At 44.8% G+C, this 10,129-nt stretch overlaps 1 long non-coding RNA gene across 1 annotated transcript; it reads left to right on the top strand.

The window, feature by feature from the left end:
- The first annotated feature begins 521 nt into the window (after positions 1 to 521).
- Positions 522 to 9,317, top strand: LOC135054913 (uncharacterized). Its single transcript, XR_010243588.1, has 2 exons — positions 522 to 913; positions 6,757 to 9,317. It is a non-coding gene; the product is annotated as an uncharacterized LOC135054913 (long non-coding RNA).
- The last annotated feature ends 812 nt before the right edge of the window (positions 9,318 to 10,129 follow it).

The following is a 10,129-nucleotide window of genomic DNA, read 5'->3' as shown; positions in this document are numbered from 1 at the left end:
GTTTCGAGATCTAACAGTTCAGCTTCCAGATTCGCTTGCAGTTGGCGGGCTTGTTTTTTGAGGGTGGCACCTGCTTGAATAGCAGCTCCACGAGTGACAGCCTTAAAGGCACACCAGTGGTTGATGGAGGAGGTGTCCTGGGGAGAATTAGTGGCTAAGTAAGAGTTGATGGAGTCAAATATAATTTTTTTAGACACAGGGTTATTTAAGAGGTACGGGTATAAACGCCATTGGCGGGGTGGATTGCGGAGGTCGTGTAGGTTCCATTTCCAGAGAACTGGGGCGTGGTCAGACCATGTAATTGGCAAAATATCGACGTCTTTAGTTCTCTGGAGAGACCATTTGTCGCATAGAATCAGGTCTATTCTGGAGTAGGTATTATGGACAAGGGAGTGGAATGTATATTCCCTACCCGAGGGGTTGAGTCCTCCAGACATCGTAAAGGTCGAATTCCGCAAGTAGATTACGAAAGGCTGAGAAGGGGCCAGAGTGAGCGGAGAAAGCAGATTGGGAGGGTGAAGGGTTAAATCTCCTCTGTCATTGTGCATTGTGTAAATATTGTTTCTTTTTCTTTTGCCTTGGATTTAGCTTGCATTGCATAAAATAAATATAGTTCCACCCATAGTTTGTTGGGAACTGTGTGAAATCACCACCCCTAGATGAAGTACTAGGCTGTATCCTACATCCCCCCCATGTAGCCTGTTTTATCCCTCCTATGCAGTAAAGTTAAACCAATAAAGTATTTACTTTTGCCTACCCCTCCCTGGACATTCCAATCCCTCCCTAGACAATGATGCCTTATATACCATTGTTATGAACAATAAAGGCAGAGTGATTCTTAACTACATGGTGTCGTGTATTATGTGTAACGTTAAGGATTGCTCTCACTGACGTCAGTGGCCATCACATCGAGGTAATCAAAGAGAGGTAGGGATCCTTTCAGCTGGGGGCTCTATGTCCGGAATTCAGTGATCGTCCCTGAATGGTAAAAAATAGAGAATTTATTGTCTATCTTTGCCATACAGGATTGCGGTCATACACTGAAGCTGAATCCGTGTCAGTGTTCCGGGAACACGTGACAAGGTAATATTTAAGTCCGGGACTTAATATTACGAAGTTTTATGTAAAAAAACATAAAACAGGTATCAGGGATACCATAGAATCTTTAATGTCTGGGACTTAAAGATACGTCTGAGAAAAGCGCAATTCTCCAAAGACGTTAGTATCTGGGATACTTAAAAAAAAAAAAAAATAGACCTGGGGTCTATACGTAACATAGACTATACCTCGATCTGATCGTCTATATATATATTCTTGTATGTTGTAGTGAGATAAGTTCTTATATTTGGTTCAGACGGCTGGTAAGTTTTCGTCTGCCAGATATCTTTACTCAAAACTCTTTTCTTGCTTCCTGTTTAAAACGCTGTATTTTTTCTGACATCTTGTACGAAGGTAAGCGTACCCGTCAAAAGATTTCATGTTCTCATTATACAGATAATATTGTGATATTGTCAATGACTAATTAACTGGTGTTAGCTAATGCATGCATAGAAAGTTTTTAAATTGCATTTTTTGTTGTGAAATTGCATAGAACGTATTTTTGTTGTGAAATTGCATAGAATGTTTTTTTTGTAAACTGCATTTTTGTTGTGATATTGCATAGACAGTTGTTATAAGTTGTTGTAGAAATTGCGTAGAAAGCTGGTGTAGATTGTATTCTTTACTATGGGAGGGGGTCAGAGTAAGACAGTCATTTATCCTCCACCTTTACCAGGGGAGACATGTAAAGAGTATGTTGCCCGTAACTCCACCACAGATTATTATTTAGTTAACCCTTGGGTGGATAACTTAGCAGGATGGACAGAGAAAGTTGGCAGCCCCAGTCCATTCCCCCGTGACGGTATTAATTATCCCTTTTATATGGACATGGTCAAAGGTCTTTGTCTGGAAGATAAGGAAGCCTGGCCATGGTATGATCATGACCCACAATGGGACATGACATATATGCGTGCTGGAGGAGAGCAATGGCTCACGATAGCACCTCATTGGTATGACAAGAATATCAAGCAGAAACAGCGTAGAATAAAATCTGTAACTTCCAGACTGCATAAAGCTGAGGAATTTAGAAGCAACAAGTTTCTGAAAAATTCTTCTCCCCCGCCTTACACTCCCCTATACCCCTCCTTAAAAGACACAGATCTTTTAGCTGCAGTTGCTTTGTCACGAATTCCGATGCAAAGGGGAGGGGGAGGAGGGGAAGGGGAAGGAGAAGGAGGCTCAGGAGGAATAGCCCCCCCTGACAGTACCCTCCACATAGACGTAACCACCCCCGCCCCTAGTGCCCCTACTCCTAACAGACAAACCGTCTCCCGCCGCAACGCTGACTTAACTATTGCTACTGACAACCCTCTCACCCCCTCCACAACGCGATCCGGCACTGGTTTCCTCGGTGTCGCCACCCACCTGCCCTTCATGACAGTAGGGGATCAGTTGTTAAAGAAACCCATTGAAATAGAGGATTTAGACAGAATTGTTAAGAACTGTCCCAAACCCACTGTTGCACCTGACGGCTGCATAGCTTACTTGAAAAAGGCTTGCACAGGACGCAGCTATACTCAAGAAGATATGAAGCTGATCATAGATGGGGTTATAGACCATTACAACGGGTGGGATTGGAAAAAGATTCCCACCATAAACACTCCTACCACCCTTAACGATGCCGTTCGCTACCCTCTCAATACTGGGGACGGTGTAACGGAGATGTGGAAGGAAATTGAGACCCATATGAAAGAGATTTTTAAAACCCGAGCTTCTCTTCCTATTGCCGTAGCATGTAAACAAAAGCCCACTGAAACTGTCACTGAGTTTTGGAAGAGGTTTAAAAAGTGTTGGTCTGAAGATGCAGGTCTTACTCTTGTAGATACAGACCATTTACTAATTTCTACCTTTGTAAATAACTTGTTGCCATCTGTTATGGTCCCAGTTAAGCAAGGTGTTTCTTCCTGGACCTCTGATAATATTAAGGAATTTGAAAAGCACTTATATGAAAAGGAAGCTGCAGGATGCTTTGATGTTAAAAAACCCTTGCAGAATGCCCCAACTCATAATTACCAAAATCAGAGAGGTCGGGGAGATAGACGCCAGCAGCACTCCACTGGCCCACCCCGTAATCCAGCCCGATATCAAAACCCACAAGCCAGGCCACCCCACCCCCCTGACTCTGCCAGCAGGAAACAAACCTCCTGCTTCAACTGTGGAAGGGACGATCACTGGGCAAGGGATTGCCCTTGTCCCTCACAAAACCACCGACAGCCCCAAGCTCCGGCTCCCTCCCGGGATCATCCCCGACAGTCACACAACAACCCCTTTCAGGATCATGTCCGATTCCGAGTTGACTGGCAGGACCCCTCCCACTGACGGGGCCCGGAGGAGGGTATCCCAGCCTTTGCCCAGCTCACCAGACACTGGAAGGACCCACCGCTACTAACCTTGATTATAGGAAAGAGAGCAATCCCTTTCCTGGTGGATAGCGGGGCAACTACTAGTGTTTTGTGTGTCGACCTGTACGATGGTCATTTGGAAAAGACTGCTCCTTCAATGGGAATCAATGGGATACCCACAGATGCTTACCTGACAGATGCCCTTAGTGTCAGAACCACGGGAGGCACGTATATGGGTAAACACAATTTCACTGTAATACCTGAATGTCCAATTAATCTTCTGGGAAGGGATCTTCTTAGCAAACTCGAAATCTCCATTCTCCCTTCACCCACTAGCAGTGGCCTGGAGGTCGAGTCCCCACACCTACCGGTGTGGGAAGCAACAGACATTACACCTGATTTTGACAAAGTAAACCCTGCTCTATGGTCGGAGGGTCCCTATGACACTGGCCTCATTCCTTGCACACCATATAGAGCAACCCTGAAACCTGACACACAACCTGTCTATCAAAAGCAATACCCCTTGTCACAAGAGAAGGTTGAAGGTCTTAGACCAATGATACAACAGTTTCTCCAACAAGGCATTCTCAGACACGTAATCTCACCTTACTGCACACCAGTCAACCCTGTTGCTAAGTCAGATGGCAGTGTAAGGTTTGTACAAGACCTTAGGGCAATTAACCAACTCATTGTGCCTATAGCACCCATTGTACCTGACATTAACTCACTCATTTCAGCTATCCCTGCAGATGCTGTATTTTTTTCGGTAATTGATTTAAAAAATGCATTTTTTAGCATTCCAGTGGATGCACAGACACAGTTACTTTTTGCATTTTCTTTTGAGGGCAAGCAACTCACCTGGTGTCGTTTACCCCAGGGCTTCATTGACGCACCTGTTGTGTATAGCATTGTACTCCAGGCCACATTGGGGCCCTGGCACCCTCACCATGGTTCAGTCCTGCTACAGTATGCAGATGATCTGCTGCTCTGTAGTCAAACTGAGGAGGCCTGCCGGGAGGATGGTATATCACTGTTAAACTGGCTCTGTGAATGTGGACACAAGGTGTCCAAAACAAAAATGCAATGGTGTAAGAAGCATGTGGATTACTTAGGTTTTGTGCTCACTCAGGGGGAAAGGAAAGTCAGTCCACAGCGCATTCAGTCTGTATTGGGCCTGGTCACCCCAACTACCCAGAGAGAACTGCTGTCTTTTCTGGGTATGGTAAATTACTGCAGACAGTGGATATCTGATTGTTCCTATTATGATAACATCTTGAGACAAGCCACACTGAAAGACAAACCTAACACTGTACAATGGTCACAGGAAATGTTAACTGCATATGAGAGCTTAAAGTGTATGTTAATGAAAAGTCCGGCACTTGGCCTCCCCAACTATGTACTACCTTTTCATTTGTTTGCAAGGGACAATTGTAAAACCATGGCGGGGGTGCTCACACAGTTTCATGGAGGAAAGTTGCGCCCAGTGGCATTTTTTTCCAAAGTAATGCCTGTCACTGTGCAAGGTATGCCTGCTTGCCTCAGGGCACTTGCAGCCTGTGCAATGGTAACTGAAATGGCCACCACACTCACCCTAGGCCACACAACAATACTTCACACCACTCATGATGTTCTAACCATTTTAAAAGGGTTACACACACAACACATGTCAGCTCAGCGCCTCAGTGGATATGAGGTTCTCCTTTTGAACAACCCCTCCCTCACCATTAAGTATGCCACCAACTCTTCAGGTCCTGCACCCATTCTCAACGCTCTACTGGGGCTCAAAGGTCCTGAAGACCACCCTCCTCAACCCCATGACTGCTCGGCCTCCATTGAGTCAGAAACATCCCCCAGACTGGACATGTCCCCTGTCCCTGTCCCCGACGCGGATGTCATTTTTGTAGATGGTTCCTGTAGCAGACCCAATGACACCACGTACCAAGCGGGTTATGCTATTGTCACTCTCCCTGACATTATTCTGGAAGCACAGCCCATTCCTTACCAGTCAGCACAGGCTGCAGAGCTCATTGCTCTCACAAGGGCTTGTCACCTTTACCGGAATAAACCAGTCACCATCTACACTGACTCCAAATACGGGTACGGCGTCGTGCATGACCATGGGGTCATTTGGCAACGCCGTGGTTTCCTTGGAGCTGATGGAAAAGGCATATCACATGCCCAACTCATCTCTGACCTTCTGCATGCCATAACCTTACCCTCTGACATTGCAATCCTCCATTGCAGGGCACACACCGGGGGGAAGGATGCAGTCTCCCTTGGAAATGCCCTTGCTGACTCTGCTGCCAAACATGCAGCCTCACAGCCCATCACTCAGGCCCACATGACCATCATGACCCCCCCAGCTCTCGACAACCATTACCTGATCACCCAGTTACAGGCCTCAGCCTCCAATGCCGACCTAGCTGACTGGACTTACCCAGTTTTGCAGAAGAATCCTAAAACAGGATTAATCTGCAAAGAGGGGAAACCTTGTATACCCCAGTCCAGTGCACCCTTGTTTATTGCCCACTACCATGGCATAGGACACCACAGTAAGGCAACAACTACCTTACTCTTACGTAATGATTTCTATGTCACGGATGCCAAGTCATTAGTAGATCAGTATGTCAGTAGATGCATCACTTGCCTGCGAAACAACCCCAACAACCCTGACAAGGCAAAACATCAGCATCTTGAATACCCCACCACACCCTTTACACACCTGCAAATTGACTTCACCCATATCCCAGGTACTGGTAAACAGGAATATGCCCTGGTCATTGTAGACATGTTCTCTCGATGGCCAGAGGTATTCCCCACTAAATCTGAGGATGCAAAGACAGTTGCTAGGATCCTAACTCAGGAAATCATCCCCAGATGGGGGTGCCCATTGCAAATCAATAGTGATAAAGGCTCCGCCTTTACAGCAAAAATTACACAGGCCTTGGTAAAGGCCCTGCAGGTGGAATGGAAGTTCCACATCCCGTATCACCCGCAAAGTTCAGGGGTCGTAGAACGCATGAATAGGACCCTCAAAGACAAGCTTAGGAAGGCCACAGGAGGCACCTTCCACAAATGGAAGCAAGTCCTTCCCATTATCTTGGCAGAAATTAGAATGACACCACAAAAGACTTTGGGTTACTCCCCCTTTGAAATATTAATGGGTAGGCCCTTCCCTACACCTTGGGCTAAGAAACCATTAGTAATACAGGAGGGAGATCTAGAACTTATCAGAGAAGAGTATGTCAGGTCCCTGATAACAAAACTGAATGAAATTGAACATGAGGTTGTTTGTAAAAACCCTTTGAATCCACAGGAACCTACACACCCCTTTAAAGTCGGAGACAGAGTCGTGGTGAAGGTGCTCCCCAGGAACAAGAGCCCAGGAGACTTTACCTACGGTCCAGAGACAGAGGTCGTAGCAGTAACCAGAACAGCAGTCCTGACAGAGGAAAGCCCCACCTGGATCCATGCATCCCGAGTGAAAAAGATTCCTAGACCAGACCTAGAGAGGGAAGCAAGTGATTCCAGCGAGGTACAAACGGGGGCAGACAGCCCTGACCTCCCACCTAGCGAAGACAGAAGAACAGAGGAGGATGAGGAACCTGTCCCCTACCTCTATCCTGGGGACTATGTTGATAATCCTAATGGTCCTCACTTGCCAAGCTACAGCTGAAGTAGACATTACACAAAAATCCGGCACCTACACATTTTGGTATAACTCCTCCAATACTGAGGTTGCCGCCTATAAAATAGATTTCTGTACCATTGCTCCCTGTCTTAACAAACATTATGCCTGGCAGTGTGATCAGTATGGTACACGTAATACCCCCACTGAAGCCTATATTTGTGTTACTAGTAAATATTGGGGAAATAAATGTGCGTATTGGGGATCAGTGGGATGGAATTCTGGCCATAGTTATGGATACCAGCCCAAAGAGGCTCTCTCAAGAAAAGACAAATATGGTGAGTCCCTGCTTACCCGTCTTACCCTTCATAGACAAAACAGATGTGATAGTAAATTCATATTAAGCATAAAACATCCCCAGTCTACTGATGCAGGCACCTATGTCCTAGGTGAATCCTTTTTTTTAAACCCATCCCTTACACCATTCTTGTTACAGGATATGTTTAACAATGAAAAGTATGCCCAGCTCAAGCCCCCTAAACCACGCCCCAACCTCTTGAAACCTCATATAACCACCTTCAAGGATATGATGGCCGTTAACAATCCTACCTTTAAAGACACCCTAGCTATTGAAACTGGTTTCTCTGACATCAATTTCTGGTTAGAATGGATGAAGTATAGTGCTAGCAAACATAATAAAAGTAACTGTTATGTCTGTGGCAAATCTAGGCCCCACCTAGGTACAGTGCCCCTTAATATACCCCTAGAACAGGAAAATTGTTTTTTCAGCCTTTTTAATGACACCAAAACAAATGACAGTCAGTGCGAAATGTGGAAAAGGGAATATCCCATATTGTCAAAAAATCCCAACCCAGGAAGCACCATAACCATATATCCTGGAAACTATACCTGTTATACATCTAACACTACCACAGGTAGAAATTTAAAAACCTTCCCACCAGGGTATTGTGCAAATAAAAGAACAACTGTTTTAGTTAACCAAACTAGATCACTAGGTGACATTTATTATATATGTGGGGATATGAAGCTTAGAACTAAATTAGACACACCATGGTATGGTGAGTGTGCCCTGGCCAAAGTCATAATGCCACTCCTAATGATCACCGATGACCCCACTCCTCCCTCTAATACTCCTGCTAATCGAAAGAAAAGAGCACTCCCAGGAGGTAGCTTTGACCCCCACGTATACATTGATGCTATAGGGGTCCCAAGAGGTGTTCCAAATGAGTTCAAAGCTAGAGATGAGGTGGCTGCGGGTTTTGAATCATTGTTCCCTATAGTAACTGTAAATAAAAACGTAGCCTGGATTAATTATATATATTATAATCAACAAAGATTTGTTAATGATACCAAAGATGCTCTTAAAGGTATAGCTGAACAGCTAGAAGCCACTTCCCAAATGACATTTCAAAATAGAATGGCCCTTGACATGATTCTAGCAGAAAAAGGCGGTACATGTGTTTACATTAGTAAGGTGGAAGGCTGTTGTACATATATTCCTGACAACACTGGTCCCAATGGTAAGGTTACTTTAGCCATAAACAAGTTAGAAACCTTATCCATAGAACTCAAGAAAAATTCAGGTATTGATAACCCATGGAGCCAATATTTTGGGTGGTTTGAAAATTGGAAACAGGCTCTGGTGCAAATAAGCATATTCATACTTGTAACTTTAATTCTTTTAGGCATTATAGTTTATTGTGTAATTCCCTGTGGAAAGAAACTTACCTCCAAAGGCATTGATAAGGCCCTGATGTACTATGATATAACCCCCAGTCCTGTCACCTCCTCTGATAGTAAGGGACCCGATGATTATGTTCAATATCTAAAAAATTGGAGAAACAAAAAGGGGGCTCTACAGAAGAATCATGTCGTATAACAATCATGATTCTAAGAGGGGATTGAAGGGTTAAATCTCCTCTGTCATTGTGCATTGTGTAAATATTGTTTCTTTTTCTTTTGCCTTGGATTTAGCTTGCATTGCATAAAATAAATATAGTTCCACCCATAGTTTGTTGGGAACTGTGTGAAATCACCACCCCTAGATGAAGTACTAGGCTGTATCCTACATCCCCCCCATGTAGCCTGTTTTATCCCTCCTATGCAGTAAAGTTAAACCAATAAAGTATTTACTTTTGCCTACCCCTCCCTGGACATTCCAATCCCTCCCTAGACAATGATGCCTTATATACCATTGTTATGAACAATAAAGGCAGAGTGATTCTTAACTACATGGTGTCGTGTATTATGTGTAACGTTAAGGATTGCTCTCACTGACGTCAGTGGCCATCACATCGAGGTAATCAAAGAGAGGTAGGGATCCTTTCAGAGGGTTGGCGGGATTTGTCCATTTTCGGGTCTAGAACAAGGTTATAATCACCCAAAATAACCAGGGAGCCCTTTAGTGTGTTACGTATGGTGAGGAATAATTTACGCAGGAAGGGGACTTGGTTAGAATTAGGTGCATATAGGGATACCAATGTGACAGGCTTGTCGTCTAGCAGGCCAGTGAGGATAAGATAGCGTCCACTTTTGTCTGAGAGTTGGGAATGGAGGGTAAAAGAGACATTTTTGCTAAAAAGGATAGCCACCCCGTTCCTTTTAAATGGACCATTTGCGTAGTACCCCACAGGGAAGTGACTGTTCTTAAAAAGGGGAGGGTTAACAGAAGAGAAGTGTGTTTCTTGCAGTGCGACCACGTCCGCTTTTTGTTGGTGGAAGGATGTGAGGGCCAGCCTACGCTTGTTAGGCGAGTTCAGGCCTTTGACATTGAGGGATAAAAGGTTCAGCATTGCAAACATATATCAGAGATGATGGATAGGGATCTATATTGGGCCAGTTTAGAGGATATGCACCGAATACTAGGGTGTAGCTGTGGATGGAGGTGTGAGCCATGTCTGGAGCTCAGGGGGGAGGGAGGGATGTGGGGATAACGTGGGGAAGAATCAAATCGGGAAAGTGGGAGGTAAACACCAACACAAAAAAAAAAGGTCCGGTATATTGGACCTGCATGACTACTGCAGGGAGGGGGAAAAGGTTC

This window comes from Pseudophryne corroboree, chromosome 3 (genome assembly GCF_028390025.1).
Source record: "Pseudophryne corroboree isolate aPseCor3 chromosome 3, aPseCor3.hap2, whole genome shotgun sequence".
In the NCBI taxonomy this organism is placed as follows: Eukaryota; Metazoa; Chordata; class Amphibia; order Anura; family Myobatrachidae; genus Pseudophryne; species Pseudophryne corroboree.
The sequence above is the reverse complement of the archived record's forward strand: the minus strand, read 5'-3'. Positions and strand labels throughout refer to the sequence as shown.